This window comes from Elgaria multicarinata, chromosome 3 (assembly GCF_023053635.1).
Source record: "Elgaria multicarinata webbii isolate HBS135686 ecotype San Diego chromosome 3, rElgMul1.1.pri, whole genome shotgun sequence".
NCBI lineage: Eukaryota > Metazoa > Chordata > Lepidosauria > Squamata > Anguidae > Elgaria > Elgaria multicarinata.
This window is the reverse complement of record NC_086173.1, coordinates 34143892-34167553: the sequence shown is the minus strand read 5'-3', so window position 1 is coordinate 34167553 and position 23662 is coordinate 34143892.

Here is a 23662-nt window from a genome sequence, read left to right as displayed (position 1 = left end):
GAGCAGATGATAGAACAATATGCACCTCACAATCTGTGAAATGCAGACAGAACAGACTGTTCAAAACACATGCATCCCTAATGGGAGTACTCAACAGACATGTGGAAATTGTTTATGCTGCACTCCTAGGCAAGTGTATGTGTGTGGATATAGGAAAAGCATGCCTATAGATAAAAGTGTTTTGGTGGTTTTTATTAAGTCAGTCACCCATCAGAATGAACAAGCTGCTTTTCCCTTTAAAACTGGCTTGCATGTGAAAGCTGCAGTAAAGAACTCCACGATATCTCTGCTATGTATGCCAGCTACGCCCCTTCCTAGAGTCAGAAGACCTTAAGGCGGTAGCGCATGCACTGGTAACTTCGAGGCTCGACTTCTGCAATGCGCTCAACATAGGCCTACCTTTGTGCTTAGTCTGGAAACTTGAACTAGTTCAAAATATGGCAGGCAGGCTGGTCACCCGTACACCTAGGGGTGACCACATTACACCAGTTTTAAAATCTCTTCACTGTCTGCCAATTAGTTTCTGGGTGAAGTATAAAGTGTTGGTTATTACCTTTAAAGCCCTACATGGTTTGGGTCCAGGCTACCTGCAGGATCACCTTCTCCCATACAATCTGCCCCACACACTTAGGTCCTCTGGGAAGAATCTACTTCAGTCAGTCAAAGTTAGGCTGACAAGTATTACCCAGAGGACCTTCTCTTCTGCCGCTCCCAGACTGTGGAATGGCCTGCTGGAGGAGACTCATCAACTTAACAGTCTTTTAGCATTTAAGAAAGCTATAAAGACTGATCTATTCTGGCAGGCCTGTCCAGTGGAATTTTAAGATGTTTTTAGAATATTTTAACAATGTATATAGTTTTATGTATTTTATATTTACTGTTGTTTCCTACCTAGGTCAAAATGGAGAAGCAGGTAAGAAATATTTTTTATTATTATTATTATTATTATTATTATTATTATTATTATTATTATTCCTCCACATCCAAACTTACAGCTGGCAAGGATTCGAACCTTATTACAGAAGTTTTCAAAGCTGCCACAGACCAAGATTGTTATGCCAATGAGCCCTGAGGGTCAAATGAAATGAAGATGGCAGCTGTACATCTCTTAAGGAGTGGTAGAACTTACTTTGCACCAAGAAATCATGGCATTTGTTACCCTGCCCCCCCCCCCAGCATTGGCTGCTGGTAGTGGGGTGTTGAAACATGAACACCATGATGTCATGGCACTAGGTATTTTCTACTAGACATGACATAGGAGAAGCAGAGGTGGGGAGAACAGCAGCTAAATGCACACTACTCACCATTTTAGTTGCAGCTGAGCATCTAGAGCAACACTTTAAGAACATAAGAAGAGCCCTGCTGGATCAGACCAAGGGTCCATCTAGTCCAGCACTCTGTTCACACAGTGGCCAATCAGTGTGTTTGCTTTCTCTTCATTAACCACAAGGATACCAAAATAGGATTCTGCCCACATCATTTTGGGACTCTCACCTTGGACAAAGTTTGAGAACCTCTATTGCACAGTCAAACTTGTCCATTTTAAAGTAGGGCATCAGCACTGCTGTTCACATGTGTAATTGTAGGCTGGTTTCAGGGCTATATATGTTCACAGGAATAATATATCTTCTTACGTGTGCAAGTTCCTTTGATTAAATGTGTTTTGCCCTCAAGCTACTACTGATCTGAGGTTGCTTAGTAAGTATTTTATTCTCATTTAAATAAAATAATACTCCTGGAACATTCTCATGGGCATGGGAATTCCCCAGTCAGACTCTCTTCCAGGGCAGCTATGAATTTATGCTTTTTTGGTAAAATATTTGAACTGGATTCTCCAGCTAAAGGAATTTTTAGACTTGTCTATTTGTGCTGATATCAGCTTCTTGACACTCATGTCCCACACTGTAAACAGAAAATAATCATTTTACATAATGTAGATGGATCACAGATCATTTTCAAAGAACACACACACACACACGCTTGTAACAATATAGGGATCACAGTTGCATACAGTTAACATTAAATTATCAAAGTAAAAAATATTATTTACAATAATCATTTTTGTCTGATTTTAAGACTGCATTTAAAAACATTGCAACCTTCTACATAATGTCAACATTCTGTCCTTCCAGATATATTAAAAGTAACAACTTATCTGAGTGACCAGGATAAGAAGTCACAAAAATAAATTTAATCAATTTTGCTCTAGCCCGCTGATAAAAATTACAATAAAGCATCATATGTACCATTAGGTGCACTACCTACCCACCCTGCCCTATGGCAATCAGGTACATTCTGGCCATAGCTAGATGGGGTGAAATCCCGGGATGATCTCCAGGATCGTCCCTGTGTGTCCACATGATGCACAGGAGATCCTGGGATGGGGGGGTGGGGTGATCCCTCCTTTGCCCCAGGAACTCATCCTACTCTTTAGGCTCATTTCTTCCCACAGAACGTGTGGCTAGGCGCTGCAGTTTGTCCCGGCTCCTTACAATTCCTGTGGTGTTTTGGCCAATTCCTATGAAAATGGCATACGTCTGAGGGGTGTACCCAGGAAAGAAATCTACCATGTTTCAGAAGGACAGGTGCAGACACCAGGGAATTATGAGGCTTGAAAACCAGCTTAAGGCTTTTTCATAGTGATGCTTGGTGATGTTGGAAGAATGATCACCTCACAGTCCCATCTTTGTCCACTTTGTTCCACAAGAACTTTCCCAAAGGCACAGTGATTGGAGCCCATGATAAAACACACCCTTGGATTAGAAGGTGGTCCTGTCAGTCAATCAACCAAGCTCCCCACCATCACCACCGCTCTGGCTTTTAGAGAATCAAACCAAAAAAGTTGGCAGTTTGTACTAATTTTGGCAGACAAGTCTATGTGGCACACTCGTGTATCTAACACATGAGTTGCTGATGAAACCTCATTCTGTTTGCTCCATTGGGAACCCCACTTTGACTCAGGACCCAATGGTACCAGACTGAAGCTGCTCACCTCTGCTTTGGTTGTGTTCAACTCCATTACATATACCTAGTACCAATGCCTCAAAATTACCAGTATTATAAGGATAGAGTTTTAAAACAGCAGGTATCCTTTCATATCAGCCTTGCAACAATCTGCATCACTTCCCTGATATGAAACCTTGCTAATATGAAAATCACACAATGTTTTGAAATGGTCAAATTCTGAAAATTGTGAGCACTTTGCAATATGATAAAGATGTCAGCTGATGAACTAGAGGTGATTAAATGGAGTTAGCTTGTGCCAGCTGGTTCAGTCTATCTATATCCTGAATTAAAGGTGCAGCTTGCAATTGCTCTATTATAAGCACAAAGGATAGTGACAAATCAAGCATGTGTAATAACTGAGGAATACCTTTCATCTACCTAGTTTCATAAGAACTGATTAAAAGGAGGAAGACAAATGCACTGACAAATGTTAGTAGAACAGAGTTGCACCCAATAACATATCACTATCCTGTCCATTTAGTCACCCTTTGCATTTAGGTTTCCTCTTTGAAAAAACAACATCACCTTGGCTTTCCATTGTTTATGTTCAATGCATCAGTTTCAAATTCTTCCAGTATTCTCTGCCCACCCCACTAGACCTCATTGAGATAATAGAGCCTCATCATCTGCACGCAAGTAGTATTCGAATTTTCTGAGATGCCAACTTAGGGGTGGGTGAGATTCAAATGTATCAATAAATTTAGGCAGATCTGAGAAAGACAAAATAAAAAGTTGGGTGGGGAGAGAACACAGACCACCTAATCCTTTTAGTAGTTGGGATAGTATTGAAAAGGTGACCCTGCTTGAGTGCAATGTACCATTGCAGCAGGGCACTGGTAAAGTGCTTTTACTAAATAGAAAAGTTGCCCTTCCAAGTGTAAAATACTTAATTTGTCCCATAATATTTGGGCAGATCTGGAATTAAATGCCAATCTTAGGACCAGAAAAGCTACAGCTTCTCATTATTTGATTATAAGTAATTTCCCATAAACTGCAATAAAGTTAAGCCATGATCCACATCATAGCATATGGCTTTAAATCTGATTTGTTAGTTTCTAGTCACCTTAACATCTTGGATCCAACCAAGATGAACCGCCCAGAGAGCTCCGGCTATTGGGCAGTATAGAAATGTAATAAATTAATAAATAATAAATAAATAAATAAATAAAACCCTTCAGTTTCAAGCAGTGATGCAAAGGCTCCAGCTTCCCAACCACAGATATCAGGAGATAGTTAGCAGGGACTGATCTCTCCCCCTTTTGATCTCTAGGTACAATAATTGCTTTCTTCCAATTTACAGGCAGTGCCAGTAGGGGAATCTACTACACACTATTTGCCTTAAGATGTTCAGTTGATATGCCACCAGGTCCAGGAGCTTTATAAGGCGGCAATCTAGAAGTAAGGCCACTAATTTCTTGTGCTCTTAGAGGAAGCCAAGATGGAAGAGTCCAGAAAGTCACAGCCAGAGTTGAGAAAGCTACACTCAGTGGGATCATTACAGTTATCCTGAAAATATTGTTCACATACCCATGAAGGACTATTACACTGTAAATCACCAGTTAGACATACTAGTAGCCCTGATGCTAATTTACAAAATTCTCTAGTTAATGGAGCATTCAGTAAAATTTGCCATTCCTCCTCTTCAGCTTATTGTTTCCTTAGGACCAACAGATATTTATATTCCCTTCCAATCTGAAAATAAATCTTTGGAAGAACTATTTTATTATTTTCCCTATATTTATAACAAATCTCTCTCAGGATTTATCAAACCAGCTTTTCAATCTTATAAAGGCAGCACTGTCTGACCTTGGCCATGGCCTCCATTAAATCTCAGTTGTGTAAGGACATTGTCGATCTTCAACTATTGTTAAAAATAAAGACCTACATTCAGCATTATTCTCATCACAAATATTGGGAAAACATTCTCAGTTTTCCCTGCCTATCTTATTTTCTTGCTGCTGGTCTCTTTTATAATCTCATCTCCCAATTACATGTTTCAGATGACACCCAAACTTAAATACTAATGTTAACAAGATGGGAAGGTGATTGCTAATCAGTTTATTGTAGATTTTAAAATTCTGCACATGTTTAAGTAATGATCCAGAAACAAAACCATAATTCACAGAATAGGAGCCATTTTAGACATGTGAGTATATTCACCCTACTAATCAGATTGTCCCATATCATTCAAAATAATCAGTTCATGCCTCAATGCAGAAACTAATCTCCAAGTGATTAATTACTCTAACCTGTGGATTTCTGGGGGTTAGAAATCCAAGTCCCAATCTTTAGATTCCCTTACTCATACAAGCCCATCCCAGCATTAAAATCACCACCTATCAAGAACTGAAAAGAGGGATGCAATGCAATTAAAGCTAGTTCCAGAAAAACATCTATTTATGTTTTATTGACTATTCTAAAGCCTTTGACTGTGTGGATCATAACAAACTGTGGCAAATTCTTGGTGGTATGGGGATACCAAGTCATCTTGTCTGCCTCCTGAGGAATCTGTATAACGAACAAGTAGCAACGGTAAGAACAGACCACGGAACAACGGACTGGTTTAAGATTGGGAAAGGAGTATGGCAGGGTTGTATACTCTCACCTTACCTATTCAACTTGTATGCAGAACACATCACGCGATGTGCTGGGCTTGACGAATCCAAGGCTGGAGTTAAAATCGCAGGAAGAAACATTAACAATCTCAGATATGCAGATGACACCACTTTGATGGCTGAAAGCGAGGAGGAGCTGAAAAGCCTTATGACAAAGGTGAAAGAAGAAAGTGCAAAAGCTGGGTTGCAGTTAAACCTCAAAAACAAAAACAAAAAAAACAAGATTATGGCAACCAGCTTGATTGATAACTGGCAAATAGAGGGAGAAAATGTGGAGGCAGTGACAGACTTTGTATTTCTGGGCGCAAAGATTACTGCAGACGCTGACTGCAGCCAGGAAATCAGAAGACGTTTACTTCTTGGGAGGAGAGCAATGACAAATCTTGATAAAATAGTTAAGAGCAGAGACACCACACTGACAACAAAGGTCCGCATAGTTAAAGCAATGGTATTCCCCGTAGTAACCTATGGCTGCGAGAGCTGGACCATAAGGAAGGCTGAGCGAAGGAAGATAGATACTTTTGAACTGTGGTGTTGGAGGAAAATTCTGAGAGTGCCTTGGACTGCAAGAAGATCAAACCAGTCCATACTCCAGGAAATAAAGCCAGACTGCTCACTTGAGGGAATGGTATTAAAGGCAAAACTGAAGTACTTTGGCCACATAATGAGAAGACAGGATACCCTGGAGAAGAGGCTGATGCTAGGGAAAGTGGAAGGCAAAAGGAAGAGGGGCCGACCAAGGGCAAGATGGATGGATGATATTCTGGAGGTGACAGACTTGACCTTGGGGGAGCTAAGGGTGGCAACGGCCAACAGAAAGCTCTGGCGTGGGCTGGTCCATGAAGTCACGAAGAGTCGGAAACGACTGAACGAATAAACAACAAACAAAAACAGGTTCCCCTTTCCTTTTGCTTGCACCAGGAGGTAAGTAGACATTTGTAATGATCATGTTTAGACCTTTATTTGTAATCAAGTTTGCCATTTTATAGGGATCACACTGGTGATTCTTCAATGGAGACTTCTAAGTAGGCAGAAATTAAACAGGCTAAGCCAGCAGTAGGCCTGCCCTTCTTCAAATGTTTCAATGCCTGCAAAATGGGAACCCTACAGTTGTCTAGTCAAATGGGGTTCTGAGCTCAGGTTTCTTGAATTAAAAATATATCAAGTTCTTTAAGGTATTTTAAACATTCACCATCCTGCTCTTATTACTCCAACTCACAGCTTTTCAATTCTGTATAATCTGTTCTCTGCTTATGCAGAGATTGTCCAATGTTATCATCGTAAGCCAATGCATGTTCATCATCATCATCATTGTATTCATAGATAACCAAGAGACTGGTTATTTAAGTCATTAAATAGTTGGAACATCTCTATTGTAAATCTGAAAAGAAGGCTACTCTACAAATTCTTCACTGCAAATGATGTTAAATATCCACCAGATATTTTGTGAACATTTGCCAAATATTCACAATATTTGCAGAATTTGGCAATCTCTGTTTGATTCCAGTATTTGATTCCTGACCTTGATATTTGCTAGTTGATGGGCAGGTTTCACACTCACCAATGTTAACCACCCATTCATGGAAGAAACTATTTGAAAGTGTGTGGTATCAGCTATTAAAATAAATCATGAAATTTAGTTTTTGACGCTATCTGAGAGGTGTCATGCAAAGGTGGTTAATATTAGAAAATGTATGACTGTTTAAAATATTTGATACTTGCTATACTAAAACAATCAGGCGAGGTCAACAACTCTAAAACATTTGACTATTGAAGTAAGATTCCACACTGTTGAATTTAAAATTTAGAATTTCAGATTTAAAATGTGAATGGTGACACTGAAATGTTATCAACTATTATCTGCCTTTCTGCTTTCTAAAGAAAAAAAAGAACATAACTATTCCCTCAGTTATAACTCTAGTTAAATATGAGGGATGGAATTATTTGCCACATTTTAGAGTCTTGTAAAAGAATGTCATATTTTCTAGACTGCATCATATGCCTTAGCTAGGCCAAATGTTCTTACCATACCTCTTGACCTTGGCACACTACCTGTTAATAAAAAAACACTTTATTATGAACATCTGTCCTGGAATCTGAGCTGTTTACTTGGATCTTGCTACGCTACCACTCTCATCAAGCACACAATCTTGCACAGCTGCTTGGTCTGCTCCAATCTAATGATCCATAACCTTGTACCATGAAATCATTTTGATATAATGTGCAGGGGGAGTGGCACCCTATTGCCTTTCTCACAGAATCTGAGTATAAGTAGTAGGGGTGTGCACGGACCCCCCGCTCCGCTTCACTTGCAGATCCGCCATTTTTCGGAGCGGGTCGCTCCGCCCCGCCCCCGCTCCGCCCACTTCCGCTCCGCTCCGCCCGGAGCTCCAGATCGGATCCGGAGCTCCGTTTTTGCCCCCCCATAGGCTTGCATTGAAAGCTAAAAAAGTAAACAACTTTTTTTCCGTTGAAGTTAGAAACCTCACGTTTGGCACCATGACACCTCATGGGCGTATACACACACACGCCAAGTTTCAAGGCAATCCCATCATCCCCTGATTTTTGGCGAATTTTTGAAAATCGGGCACCCCATTCACACCCCTTGGGATAGCTCCGTCAATTTGCATGTTACAAACCTCAAACTCGGCACCAGGGCAGCTTATCCATGTGTCCACATGCACGCCAAGTTGCAAGCAAATCCCATCATCCCCTGATTTTTGGCGCGGCTCTACCCTCTAACGCACCTCCCATAACCCTAATTCACACCCCTTTAGATAGCTCCGTCAATTTGCACGTTAGAAACCTCAAACTCAGCACCATGATAGCTTATCCACGTGTCCACATGCACGCCAAGTTTCAAGGCAATCCCATCATCCCCTGATTTTTGGGGAATTTATGAAAATCGGGCACCCCATTCACACCCCTTGGGATAGCTCCGTCAATTTGCATGTTAGAAACCTCAAACTCGGCACCAGGAGAGCTTATCCATGTGTCCACATGCACGCCAAGTTGCAAGCAAATCCCATCATCCCCTGATTTTTGGCATGGCTTAACTCACCCCAAATTGTCCCATTCTACAACTACGTCAATTTGCACGTTAGAAACCTCAAACTCAGCACCATGATAGCTTATCCACGTGTCCACATGCACGCCAAGTTTCAAGGCAATCCCATCATCCCCTGATTTTTGGGGAATTTATGAAAATCGGGCACCCCATTCACACCCCTTGGGATAGCTCCGTCAATTTGCATGTTAGAAACCTCAAACTCGGCACCAGGAGAGCTTATCCATGTGTCCACATGCACGCCAAGTTGCAAGCAAATCCCATCATCCCCTGATTTTTGGCGCGGCTTAAACTTTTTAACTCACCCCAAATCAAGTCCCATTCTACAACTACGTCAATTTGCACGTTAGAAACCTATCCTTTGGTCCCATGACAGCTTACCCATGTGTCCCCATGGACACCAAGTTTCAAGGCAATCCCATCATCCCCTGATGTTAGGGGAACTTTTGAAATTTGAACACTCCAGTATGTCAGGGATTTAAAGTTGCAATTGCAGACAGCTCAATGGGGCCAGTTCCAAGGCAATCCCAACATGCCACGAGATAACCCTAAATCTTCTGGCACATTTGAAAAAGGGATTATTGAATTTGATAAAGTCTAAGTGAGCGCAGGAAGGACTTCTCCCCTTAGTCAAAGCAAGACACATACACCATCGCTGCAAGGCGGGAAGGGGAGAATTATTATTATTATTATTATTTATTTATATAGCACCATCAATGGAAAGCAGGCAGGCAGCATGCATTGTAGTGCCGCAAGGATGGCTTGAGCACTAACGCATAGCAAACCAACCCATAAGTGGGCGCAAAGTGAGGCAAAGATGGCTGGTTCTTTCTTTCTAAGCCAGCAGTTACGCCTTGAGGGGCACAGAGGAGGACGATTGGGAGCAAACCAGGCACCAGGCGGGCAGAGAGGCAGGCAGAGTAGGCGAGGAGTCAGTCCTGGCAGATGCCCCACCACAGCAGCACCCCGGGGGAGGCGGGCAGGCAGGCAGGCAGGCTGCGGGCATTTCTGGGGGCACAAGGAAGTGATGGCTGGTTTCTAAGCCAGCATTGCAGTTAGTCACGCATTGCAAACGCAAACCATCCCAGCGAGTCGGTCACCGAGGAGGACAGGCTAGCAGAGGGGCAGGCAGAGTGACATGTCATAGATCTAGTATTGGGTAGGAGTCAGTCCCGGCAGATGCCCCAACACAGTAGCACCCTGGGTGGGCATTGGAAAACGCCATCTTGTGGGTCAATACTTCCCCCACCCCATGTCCTGCAGGGTTGCCTGCCTAACCCTTGTGGGGATGGGAGATGGAGAGCTTAGAGTGGCAGTGCCAGCAGCAGCCTTCGGCTTTCCCCTGGAACCAGTCGCCTTGCCCGCCTCTTTCCCCAGCAAGATCGCCTGGTGCTGCCTATGAAGATGCATCTTCATGCTGCTGGTTCCATAATGCCCTGTCGATGAACCCCTGCTTAGGCTGAGTTTGCAGTGGCGACAGACAGCAAAGCGGGGATCCGCTCCCAACTCAAAGTGGTCCCACACGATGCTTGTCTTTCGTTTCTGTGGTGACACCACCAATTGCCCGCCTGAGCTCTCTGGTGTTGCCACAGAAACAGGGGTGTGGGATGAGACTGGGGAGAGAGCCTCGGCCTGCTGCTGCTCCTCCTCAGCCCCCACATCCTGGAGGCCCACCGCCTCCTCCTCCTCCCCCCCCTCCACTGTGCTGAGGACCTCGTCTAGGTCCATCAGCGGGCTCGTGGGCTGAAAGGAGAATGAAGGAGTTGGGGATACTCCTCCTCCTCTAATGGCACTGCTGCCACGTGCCTCTTGCAAACGGGCACTTTTCCCATTCCCACCCTCAAAAAGAGAACGCCGGGCACAAGTTGCAGAAGAGAGTGGCTCTGCCTGCTGCTTGTCCTGCTTCTGTTTTGGAGCAGTCAGCCAAGGAGTTGCCCGTTTGAGTTTCACAGGAGGAGAGGAAGCCCTGCTGGCAGACTGAGCCTTGCTGCTTTCAGCACGCCTGCTTTCTCTTTTCATGATGACTAACAAAATATTAATACTACTAATACTATGTATAAGGTACTACTAAGAATATGTATAAGAAGAATATAATATGTTTAAATGTAGGGAAATGGGACAAGAACAATAAAATATACTACTACTAATATGTATGAGAATATACTACTAAGAATATCTACAAGAATATAATAATATGTTTTAGAATATTACTAATAAATGTAGGGAAATGGGACAAGAAATGGGACAACCACTACTATAAGAAGAACAAAATATGAATACTACTACTAATATGTATGAGAATGTATACTAATAGACTACTAAGACTATGTCAAAGAATATAATAATAATATGTTTAAGAATAGGGAAATGGTGTGCGTATGCTTTCCCCAAAATGCTCAATCTGTGGCTGCCTGTTGAACTTGACAAAAGCAGCCCACTCCGTCGAAGTTACACAGAGAAGAAAAAGAGAATCCAATTTTTTTGGTATATTTGGTATATAGAAGATAGAAGGAAACACAATCAGGATTTAAGAGAGGGGAGGGGGAAAAAGAACCAACCACTACTATAAGAAGAACAAAATATGAATACTAATATAATATGTATGAGAATATATACTAATGGACTATGTGAAAGAATATAATAAAATATGTTTAAGAATATAAATGTAGGGAAATGGGACAAAAAGTGTGTGTATGCTTTCAAAAGAAAGCTTTCACAAAAGCAGAACAGTCAGGCTTTAATACAGGGAAGGGGGGGGCAACCAACCCAACCACACACTCCAAAATTCAAAAATAAAGTTTATATTAAATCAAAGTAAGGGGAAAACACAGGGCAAACTAAGCTACAAGTCAGAAAGAAGCAAACAAACACACACACGCGCCAAACTAAACCTATATTAAATTAATCTATCTCCAAAGCAGGAGCACTAGCTAAGTAAGTGTTCCCTCCACGAACGCCAACCCACAAAGAGACACAAAACAGAAAGTTCTCAGGGTGGGTCTGCCTTAGTCCCCCCTCCAACGCTGGGATTGGAGGAGGATGCTTTCTGAGGAGATGAATTCTCATCAGGATTGGGAGTTGAATGTGCCTGTCATCGCTTCCAAAAAAATAATAATAATAATAAAAAAAAAACCCAAACCCCGATTTTTAAAAAAATATTGCACGTGAACCACAGCACGCAGAAAGTTGAGAGTGGTCTCAAAATGACCCCCATCCACGACTCTCTGTGCACAAGAATTTTCAGAACGATAGCTTAAACCCCCCCCCAGTTATCCCCGATTCTTTCCCTCAATGCAATCCTATGGGCGAAAAGCCGAAACGCCGTTTGAGCCCTGCGGTTGACCCGATTTTTAAAAAAATATTGCACGTGAACCACAGCACGCAGAAAGTTGAGAGTGGTCTCAAAATGACCCCCATCCACGACTCTCTGTGCACAAGAATTTTCAGAACGATAGCTTAAACCCCCCCCCAGTTATCCCCGATTCTTTCCCTCAATGCAATCCTATGGGCGAAAAGCCGAAACGCAGTTTGAGCCCCGCGGTTGACCCGATTTTTAAAAAAATATTGCACGTGAACCACAGCACGCAGAGAGGTGAGAGTGGTCTCAAAATGACCCCCATCCACGACTCTCTGTGCACAAGAATTTCCAGAACGATAGCTTCAAAAACAACGTAGTTATGCGCGATTATTTGCCGCAATGCAATCCTATGGCGAAATGTTTTCAAGATGGCGACCGGAGCGCTCCGACTGAACTCGGAGCTCCGAAAAATGGTCGCTTCTCTTCGCCTTGCTTCTAGGGGGTCCGCGGTCCGCTCCTACTCCGCCTCTGGGTAAGGCGAAGCAGGCCAATCCGCTACTGCTTCTACGCTCCTAATCGGAGCGGAGCACATCCCTAATAAGTAGTTATATATCTACGTTCTGGCTCATCTTGTCCAATCTGCTGGAGGCAATCAAACTCAGCCTCTGCTCTACATCCCTAAAACAGAATACCATCAACAGATTGACACACCATGTCTGTAAGTGTCTCTGTAGTAGAAACCTTATGAAATAGGCTCAGGGGATATTTATAGCTAGGCTGCAGCCTTTTGCTTCCTTGATTAATTTATTCTAAATTATTACCCACCCACCCCCATGATATAACCACAGTCATTCCTTTTGGATTGAGTTCCTTGGTGTACCAATAAGTATTCATTAAAGGGAGGTAATACACCTTCTCACCATGGTTCAGCTGTGTGTGTCTCCCCACTTTCTAAAATGGGAGCAAAGGCCCCCCCCAATACAAAAGGTAAGGGGAAGCCCCTCCAGTAATTTGAGGGTTGAGCATCCCACATCCAGAGAAACATCAATACATAACTGGAAACAGAACCCTAGATAGTAAGGTAATTGTCTGTCTTAGAAGAAAACTCTCCATCTTCTGTGTGACTTTTCATTTCATCTTGAATTCAATCAAGGCCCATATGTAAATCTGAATGCAGCACCTACTCTGCCAGATTTATTTTGCCACAATACATGCCATGTTGGCCCAATTAGTTTTTATATTGGTCTGATGTATCTGGAATATAAACGAGTGTGCTTTTAAAACTGAATCAATTCCTGGAAAGCTTATTGCAAAAATACACTACTAAGAGAGAGCGGGGTGGGGGGAGTCTTATTTTCACTTCCAATATTGAAAAAGCAGCAGTGGAAAGACAACAACACAGATTTGTTTTTAAAATAGAAAGTCTATTTAGTAAGGCCAAGGGAAGTAGTGGATGATACTCAAACCTCTACACAAGATAAAATAAAAAATATAGATTACGTCTTATGAATTATTAAAGAAAACTTCAGGAAATAAAAGCATGTGACTATCAGAATGACTCGTGTGTTGCAACCTGCCTTCAGGTCCGTTTGCCTCCACTTTGGGTCAGTTGTCCTCACTGACTCCCAGCTTCAGACCCTATATTCACCAGCTAAAAGATACATCCAATATGCCCAACTGGTTCCCTTTACCCACACAGGAAAAGTACCCAGGCAACATGTATAGGGTGACCATATGTAAAGGAGGACAGGGCTCCTGTATCTTTAACAGTTGCATAGAAAAGGGAAGTTCAGCAGGTGTCATTTGGATACATAGGGAACTTGGGAAAATTCCCTCTTCATCACTACAGTGACAGCTGCAGGTGCCCTGCCCTCTTTTAAATCTGGTCACTCTAGTATAGCTCCTGCAGCTTTAACTGCTGTGATGAAGAGGGAATTTCACCAGGTTCTCCATATATACAAATGACACCTGCAGAAATTCCCTTTTCTATGCAACTGTTAAAGATACAGGAGCCCTGTCCTCCTTTTCATATGGTCACCCTAAACATGTACAGTATCAGTAGCACAGAAAGATTAACAATGTGTGGTATATTACATTTTAAAAAAGAAAAACAAAAGCAAACTTTAATACAAGAGATGTTATATCATAAAATCAATCATTTAGTTCTTGGTCTTACCCTGCCTACTTTACCCTTCTAATTCCTACTAACTAGATGTAGTTTCTGCAATCCCTAAGGTCCTTTCTCCCACCTCTTAACTAACTGTCTGCTCTCCCCTTAAATAAATTCAGTCTCCTCTCCCACCCACATAAATAAAAGCCCCTCCCATCTTTTACTCACTCTCTACCATACAATTAACCTTAACTTACCTGGACTCTATTTAACATGACAAACATATAAATATTAATACAAACTCAACATGGCAAGCACTGTGATTTTGTCACAACCTGGTTCACACATCATCAACAACCCATGATTTGTTAATTGTGGGTTGTTGAAAATGTGCCTGCCCTGTCCTTCTGTGCCCAGCCGGTCCTGCTGTGATATACAACACAGGAATACCTTATCCCATGCAGTCTGAACCCAGAATCCATAGTTCGGACATGGGGATATACCATAGTTTCAAACTCTGGGTTGTTCATCCCCAAACAACCCAGAATTCAAGGTTTGGATATCACAATAAGCAGCTCAGGGACAAAGCATCCCAGGTTTGTTTATTGAAGCAGAAGCAATCAGGTGTACGATAACCTAGGGTGACTATATGAAAAGAAGGACAGGGCTCCTGTATCTTTAACAGTTGTATTGAAAAGGAAATTTCATCAGGTGTCATTTGTATATATGGAGAACTTGGTGAAATCTCCTCTTCGTCACAACAGTTAAAGCTGCAGGTGCCCTGCCCTCTTTTAAATCTGTTCACTCTAGTATAGTTCCTGCAGCTTTAACTGCTGTGATGAAGAGGGAATTTCATCAGGTTCTCCATATATACAAATGACACCTGATGAAATTCACTTTTCTATGAAACTGTTAAAAATACAGGAGCCATGTCCTCCTTTTCATGTGGTCACCCTAGATAACCAGCATGCATGCTCACTCCTGCTGCACTTTCAACAACCCATAGTTAACAAACTGTGGGTTGTTGATAATATGTGAACTCAGTCAATGTGTCATTTAGTGTGGTTGGTGCCATTGGACAGTCTGCCCACACTTCGTCCCTGTTCACCACACTGCTGTCCAAATAGCTGAAATGCCTCCACCTCCCTCCCACTGCAGCTTCATGCTTGCAAACAGGTGGAGGAATTTTGGCTCAGCACCACTTTTTTTTTTTAATGAACACATGGTTATTTATAAATGTACATATTCTTTCTGGAAGTAAACTCCAGAAGGAGTAAAACCTTACCCTCCTATTCTCGTTTCTACATTATCTTAGCAATACATGTGGAACTAATGCTAAGGGTGGATACCTCAGGAAGATATTTAATTTCACACTTAATTTTTACTTGAGATCTGGTATGGTTATCCTCCTTTGTGACCTTAATGGTATTAAGAGGTGGAAATTTATGAGATAGATCTGAGAAATTTGCCAACAGTTTTATTACTATGTGTAAAGGACGTAAATCACTTTCAAAATCAAATTCATCCACACCTTTAAGGAGGCTCTAAATGGATCCAGTCAGCCTTGACAAATTAGTCTATCTGAAACAGTACAAATCACACAATTCAGGATTAGCACATTTTACTGGAAACTGCACAAGCCCGAATTGTTGGTAATTCCACATGCATAATTTATGGGTACAATGATTTAATTCTATAGACAGGGAGAGATTAAAACTGAATTTGTCCTTTCTTCTCCTAATGAAATAATACTAGCAGGAGTAGTAATAAAAAAGAAGTTTGGTCACCATCATATCATGCCCATCTTTGAAATTTAAATGTGCTTTGTCTTTTAAAAACCATGCATGCTTCTAGTAGCAAATGAAGATATGAGAGACTATTTCAGTGGCCATGAATTGAAAGTTTAAACAACCCTTTTATTGCTCCCGACCCCAGCAATATTCTCTCTGGCTTAAATATGCACTACTCATACAATTATACTAGGAAGCCTACAACCAAAGCATTTGGTTGGTTAGTTTAAGCCAGTGTATAGAATTCAGCCCCTGCACTAAACCTCTTGGCCTTCACTGCCCACACTCCCCCCTTCGATTTCACAATGCTGGAATGACAGTAGGAACCACCATTGGGCGAATTACTTTGTTGGGCTGCAAGGTCATAGCAAACCTGTAGCTAGAGCCTGAGTCTGGCAAGGTAAAATTGAGCTAAAGGCAGAAGCCATGATCATGGCCTGGAGTCCAGGCACCAGTTCAGATAAGCAAGGACCAAGGGGAGAAACTCAGCCAGAAGACAGGATGGTGGTGGTTGGATGGGTCAGATGAGAGCTAGAGGGCCAGGCATTTGCACCATTCCTCTGCCAGATGTGTGACACAGAATGAGAAACATAGCAAGGAGCAGGACTTATATGCAGCCATTTAGGCTCCTATTGGTCCCTCAGATCACATGGTCCTGGCTAGACTGAAGAGCTGCAGTTCCAACTCTGGCCACCCTATAGATGGCGCCATGGCCTTAAAGAGGTTGGATTAGTGGTGCCTCAACCTGAGAGCAGGCTTGGTGGTTCAGGTGCCTTGGCTCTGATGCTTAAGTCCCCTGTTTGAGTCCCCCAGTGTCTCAGAATATGCCACTGGGTGTGTGCCAAGTGCTTGGCTGTGCCAAAAATAGCTCTGTGGGCACTACCCACACAGACGTGGAATTTCAAATGCCACAGACATTTTCATAGACGTCTCAGTCACTTGTTTTGTCAGTTCCTTTCAGGCCCGACAACAGCATATGACAATATGGAAAGGAGGACATGGGTCTCCTGTATCTTTATTTATTTATTTATTGCATTTATATACTGCCCCATAGTCGAAGCTCTCTGGGCAGTTTAACTGTTGTATAGAAATGGGAATTTCAGCAGGTGTCATTTGTATGCATGCCGCGCCTGATGAAATTCCCTCTTCATCACCACAGTTAAAGTTGCAGGAGCCCTGCCCTCTTTTGTATCTGGTCATGCTAGGCAGAGCTCCTGCAGCTATAACTGTGGTGATGAAGACGGAATTTCATCAAGTTCTTCATGTATACAAATGACACCTGCTGAAATTCCCTTTCCTAAACAACTGTTAAAGATAAAGGATCCCTGTCCTCCTTTCCATATGGTCAGCCTAGTGCCATATGGCATCCTCAGGCAGCTGCTGGACCCCAACGCTCTGGCAGGACCTACTACTGCATTGACACCTTCCTTGTCCTTTATGTCAGGTGGCTGAGTGGCCATTTTATTTCCCAGAATGCATCTTCACTTAGTGTCACTTTGGTACATTGTGGGAACTAAAATGGCAGCTCAGACCTCAGATGAGCTACCTAGCCCTGATTGCAGAGCTGCCACTTCAAGGGAGCCCAAGGACCTACTGGCATGGAAAGGGCCCCACTAAATTGCACATTGTCAAAGGCCCCCTCAAATCTGGAGCTGGTCCTTGTAGGGTGGCCAGTTATACACTGCCAAAAAAGAGGACACTGGGGGTACAAAATAGCATATGCCAATTTATATGTATTGATACAACTACCATTTCAATAGAAATATGACCCATCTCAGAAGAATGTGACCAGTTGAGCTGTGTGCCTGCTCAGCCTGCTGGATAACTTCAAGGCTCCCTTCTTACGGTTTCTTTTTTTAAAAAATATTTATTTATTTATTACATTTTTATACCACCCAATAGCCGAAGCTCTCTGGGCGGTTCACAAAACTGCCTTAGACCAGGTAGGCCTTAAAATACAGAACACCTTCAAATAAGGACTGTCCTCTGTAAAGTTGTCCATCTTGTCATTGTAGTCTATATTTTCTGTGACTGATGGCTAAGGCTTGTTACAAGGTAGCTTCTGTGAGCAGTACTGACTCCATTTTGAAGCGACCCAAAACCCCACCTACAGACTGAGAGCATTCACAGAAGGCCTAGGTCAAGTAACCATTTCCTGACAGACTTCTTCAAATGCATTCCGCAGAGACAAAAGTAGGGGTAAAACTAAGCAGAATATAAACGCTGGATGGCAAGAGTTTTACCTGGTCATACACATGCTAATATAGCCCTGTTGCTGAATTCCAGGCTGCATCAAGTACAGCCATCAATCACCCTCTTTTGTTCCCAAAGCAAGTAGATCTTTAGATAAGATCGTACAAAAACCCTCAAGTTTGAGAGAAGAGGCAGGCTAGCTCTCTCTCTCTCTCTCTCTAGAACCAGAAACACAGAGCATACTACACTTTCCAGCTTGTGAGTGCAAGCTGCCATGGGTGAGTGCTTTGCCTCGCTGTATTCTTTTCCTCTTCACCTAAGACCAAGAGCTGCAACGCTCCCCAGTTCTGCTCTACAAGAAAGGGCTGCAGTCCAAGGAAAGGTATATTGCCTTTAAAGATTCCCTCTCCTCTTTCCCCTGCTGTCTGTGTGTGTGTATGCTCTTAAGTCTCAAAAAGTCTATTTTTCAGTCTTGAAACTGCTTCTAAACTTCTACTTGCTCAGCTAATTTCCCCCAAACTAGCTTGTGCCTTTGTACTTGTTTCAACCTCAATAAATGTGCCATTGTGGCGTTATCCCCTTCAGTGCTGTAAGTTTCTTGAGTAAGAATCGCCTTACTTAGCCACAGATGCTCTATTGCCAAGGTCAAAAGATTCCTTATAAGCGGGTGTAAGTCTCATTAGAACGTGTGCAAGTTTGTACACGGGTCTAATGAGAGCACATAACGTAACAGGCTCCGGAGCTCAACTGAATCCAGTGATATTTAGTTGCTTCTCAGATTGTTTATTCTTGTTTATTAAAACACAACTTATGTCCTTGTTGAATCCAGAAAGCTTTGTTCAAGAACACTTCCTTGAATAGCAGCCACTTCCACCAAAGATCAGCCATCTTTTCTTTTCTTTTTTTTTGCAAGCGATAATTACAAATGCCAACTTGGTTTAGATTGAACGCTTTGAAGTGTACAAAAGTCTGCACATTATCCCTAAAGGCCATAAAATTTATAACTCCAGCAGACAATTTGCTTTCTTCTAATTGGTACAGAAATAGACATATTTTGAACATATTTCATACATCTATGATAATTAAGCATAATCTCCTGAAGGTGAAGATACTAAACGAGGCTTCCTCCAACAAGAACTAAAATTTCAGGGGGTGGGGTGGGAAGCACACTACTCTTTTCTGCGTTAATGACCATCCCTTGAATAACTTCTAATAACCTTGTTTGTGCCCCCGCCCTGCACCAGGGCAGGAACATGAACATTAAAAGTTATATGTCTTGTTCTGTTGATCTGATGCAAGAGTGCAGACTACTCTTCCACAGGTGGGTGTGTTTGACTGTGTTGGATATAAAAACGGAAAATTGACATTGCGATGGGGGGAAAAATCCCATTGGTTTAGTCTGTTGCAACAAAAGCACACATACAAAAACAATTATCTTTGGCACCTTAAAAGGCCAACAGATTTATTGTAGCATATGCTTTCATGAACCAGAGCCCACATCATCAGATGCATGAAGTGCTCAGGTCACTGATATACTGTACGTGGCTATACCGTGAATACAAACAAAAGCCAGCTTTCCCACCCAACTCTCTCTGTTATATAAAGGCCGAAAGGTCAATTGATGCAAGACATTGCAATAGCTCTGCCACAGTATTATAAAACTATAAAAAGAACAATTATTATTATTATTATTATTTATTTATTTATATAGCACCATCAATGTACATGGTGCTGTACAGAGTAAAACAGTAAATAGCAAGACCCTGCCGCATAGGCTTACAATCTAATAAAATCATAGTAAAACAATAAGGAGGGGAAGAGAATGCCAACAGGTACAGGGTAGGGTAAGCAGGCACAGGGTAGGGTAAAACTAACAGTAGAAAGTAACAGTAGAAGTCTGCACAACATCAAGTTTTAAAAGCTTTAGGAAAAAGAAAAGTTTTTAGTTGAGCTTTAAAAGCTGTGGTTGAATTTGTAGTTCTCAAATGTTCTGGAAGAGCGTTCCAGGCGTAAGGGGCAGCAGACGAAAATGCTGTCTTGATGTCATCTTGTGCATCTTCACCTCGGAGAGAAAAATTGGGGTAAGTTTTTTCCCTCCACAGCTTTGGCGGAAAACCCCAGGGTGGTTGCACAATTGTTGCTTCATCATAGAATTGATGCTGCACCACAGCGCACCCACCCCAGGGGCTTTCCAAGCATTTAGACAGTCCTCAAGTTCCACTATATCAAATTCGCAACTGCATTCCAATTTGGTGGCTTCACACTGGAATCTCCATTTGAAACTTTTTTTTTTCAGGGCAGCTCTGTCTTCCCACACCATCGGATTACGCAGAAGAAAACTGCACCATTTTCGAAGAACCGCTATATTATCATCAATGGGAATTAACAAAAATGCTTACATCTCCGTCATTTTTAAAGATTAAGAGATGAAACTTGGCACCCTGATAGCTCTTAAGGAAGGCTTTAGCCATGTCAAGTTGGATGCATATCCCTTTATCCCTTGATTGTTAGTAAAAAATAACAATTTCCCACTCCAAACATTACCCTCCCATACATACACACACACACACAGTCTTCAGATGCACTTCATCTTCTCTCAAGAGAGCTCACAGAAGTTTCAGAAACTAGAAACCTCCTACAAAAGTCCCCTATCTCTAAGTGTGGAACAAGAGCACACACACACACACACACACACACACTCAATAACACACAAAGGGGAGTGTGGGGTGGTACTACAAGAAGCAAATAAAAGTAGACAGACACAAACAGAGAAAAGAAAACCTGCAATCTTGGAGGTCTGTTGGAGGTCTTTCAGACCCTTGGATTTTCAGTGTGGAGCGCACTCTCCTAATGGCTATATCCTAAGTCTCTTACCTCTTCCTCCAGACTCTGCAGCCTGCAAGATTTCTGCAAGCTTTTTTCTGCAAAATTTGTATTTACTTTGTCCTGGGTGATCTACAGACTACACACATTTTCCTTTCTACTACTTAGATTATCAACTCAGCATTACTAATTCTTTGGGCCAGCTGTGGGGCTTCCTAACACCTTGTCAATCACAGCTTCAGTGAATGAAACATAGTGACGGTGGGAGTGCCCAACTGGGTCCAAGAGTCCAGTGGTCTCCCCTGTGCCTGGCCTCCAAGACCTCACTTATCAAGTGCTGCCCCCGCCCGCCAAGATGCGCAAATCCTTGGACATTACTAGACCCATCCGGGAGCACTCGGCAGCCATCCTTTCCTTCAGCAAGTTGCCATTTAATGGCCGCCATTTGTGTAGGATTTGATTTACAGGAAAACACGAGTCGCCATTTTTACCCAAAATGGCGACTTACTGAAAGGAAGGTAGTCTGCCGGGCACTTGCAGACAGCTCTGGTAAGGGCTGGGGGTTCATGAGTGGGGACAGCAGCTCGACAGGTGAGGTCTGGGAGGCTGGGCACATAGGAGTCCGCTAGTCATTCTAGCTAAAGGGGGCAGGGCTCCTGCAGCTTTAACTGTTGCGATAAAGAGGGGATTTCACCAGGTGCTGCGTGCATACAAAGTAGGGATGTGCTCCGCTTCTAATCGGACCGGCGAATTAGAAGCGGAGTGGGGGGCTTCGCCTGCCCTTAAGGCGGAGGTGAAGAGGATTGAGGTGAAGGCGGATCCTTCGCCTCGATCCGGAGCTCCGCTGGAAAGGTAAGTGGGGTTTACCAGGCCCTGCCGCTGTCGCTGTCGCCCATGCAGTGGATGGAGGCAGTGGATGGAGGCAGGTAAGGCCCCCCTCTCCCTTGGTCCCTTACCGGGCTCTGCCGCCATCTCTGCATGGGCGGTGACGACGGCAGGGCCCGGTAACCCCCCCGCCCTCCTCTCCCTTACCTGCCTCCATCCACGGTCCGTCGGCGTCTTCAATTGAGCCCGCGGTTCAACTAGGAAGTCTAGGCTGCTTGCGGCCCAGACTTCCTGGTTGAACCGCGGGCTCAATTGAAGACGCCGACGGACTGCGGACGGAGGCAGGTAAGGCCCCCCTCCCCCTTGCTCCCTTATCGGGCTCTGCCGCCGTCGCCGCACGGGCGGCGATGGCGGCAGGGCCCGGTAAACCTCCCGCCCTCCTCTCCCGGCCTTACCTGGTGCCACTCCCCTTCACTGCGGAGCTCCGATTCAGAGCCGGAGCTCCGCGGTGAAGAGGAACAGAGTATGGGCGGAGCGGTGCGGGCCGATCCGAAATTTTCGGATTGGCCCGCGGGGCGGAGCGGGGATGTCCGTGCACACCCCTAATACAAAGGACACCTGCTGAAGTTCCCTTTTCAATACAACTGTTAAAGATCCAGTCCTCCTTTTCATTTGGTCACCCTAGCTTGAAACTGCCCCCTTTTTGTACCTTGTAGATGAGGCTGCAATATTTCCAACATATCTGTGTTAAACACCTACTTAGTAATTTCTAAAGGTGGGGTGCCTGAGAGCAGGGCTTCCTGTCCATGATCCAAGTGAACGAGCAGTTTCGTATCGGAAGAGGCAGTTCTTCAAGCATCAGCAACCCTTCATATCATCCTTGACAGAATGACTGTCATAACTGCCCCCACTCCACCCCACCATACACAGACCAAAGCTGAAGTCCGATGCATACCTTCCTCGCCGAAAGCTCCTTCAAATCCAGTGGGGTTTACTTCTGAATCAACATGCATAGGGTTGCACAGTTCATCACCATACTTCCTAGAACACAAAACAGAATGCATTGTAATATATTAGATAGATGACACTTAGTTCATATCCTCTCCCACACCCATTGTTCTCCCAGAAAAAGATGTTCATACTGAGTTCAAATCGACATCTTTATGCGAACTCACATCTTCAGAACGTTTGGATGCGCATTATCCTATTAGAGGCCAAGTTGACAATGCTGTTGAAAATAATGTTTGGGATTAAGCCAGTTCAGTCACATTCTTTTCAGCAGGTCTATACTTGCTAAAATCAAGGTGCCTCAGTTTTGTGGATGGAGCCGTTAATTGGCTGCAGTGTCAAAAACATCACTTATTGCCATCAGGATCTGCGCTGGCATCTTTGAAGGCAGAATTTGTCCTTCTAGAGATGGCTGCTGACAGCCATTGCCCATGAAGGTGAAATTCAGTTAGTTACAATGGCTAAAATAACAGAGTACAGCCTGTCAGATGCAGTCCAATTTGCTGGATACATTTTGCTTGAGACACTAGGGAAATGTTGCGTTCTTCAGTTCAGCAAGTTTCATCTACAGTCTATATTTCTCCTTTAAAGAGACTGCTAAAATTGTGAAGGAGAGAGAGCGTTTTCTAGAGAAACTAAGGACTTCCTGTACTAGCTGATATTGGATCCGGCTAAAGATTTTTTCCTTTTAATTTAGGAAACAGATGAAGTGAACAAATTCCCAAGCCATCATTAAAAATAAAAATAAAAACCCTGAATTGCTTACGAAAAAGCAAATATTTCAACTTCCCCTCCCCTTCATCACTCCTTCTAACATCAAGCTCGGGTAGTGTGCGTCTTCAGGACTGTAGCCAAAATGAAGCCACTGACAAACAAGAAGAAAGCATCAGTATTATGAGGAGAGCAATGAGGTTTGTGGAAGTACAA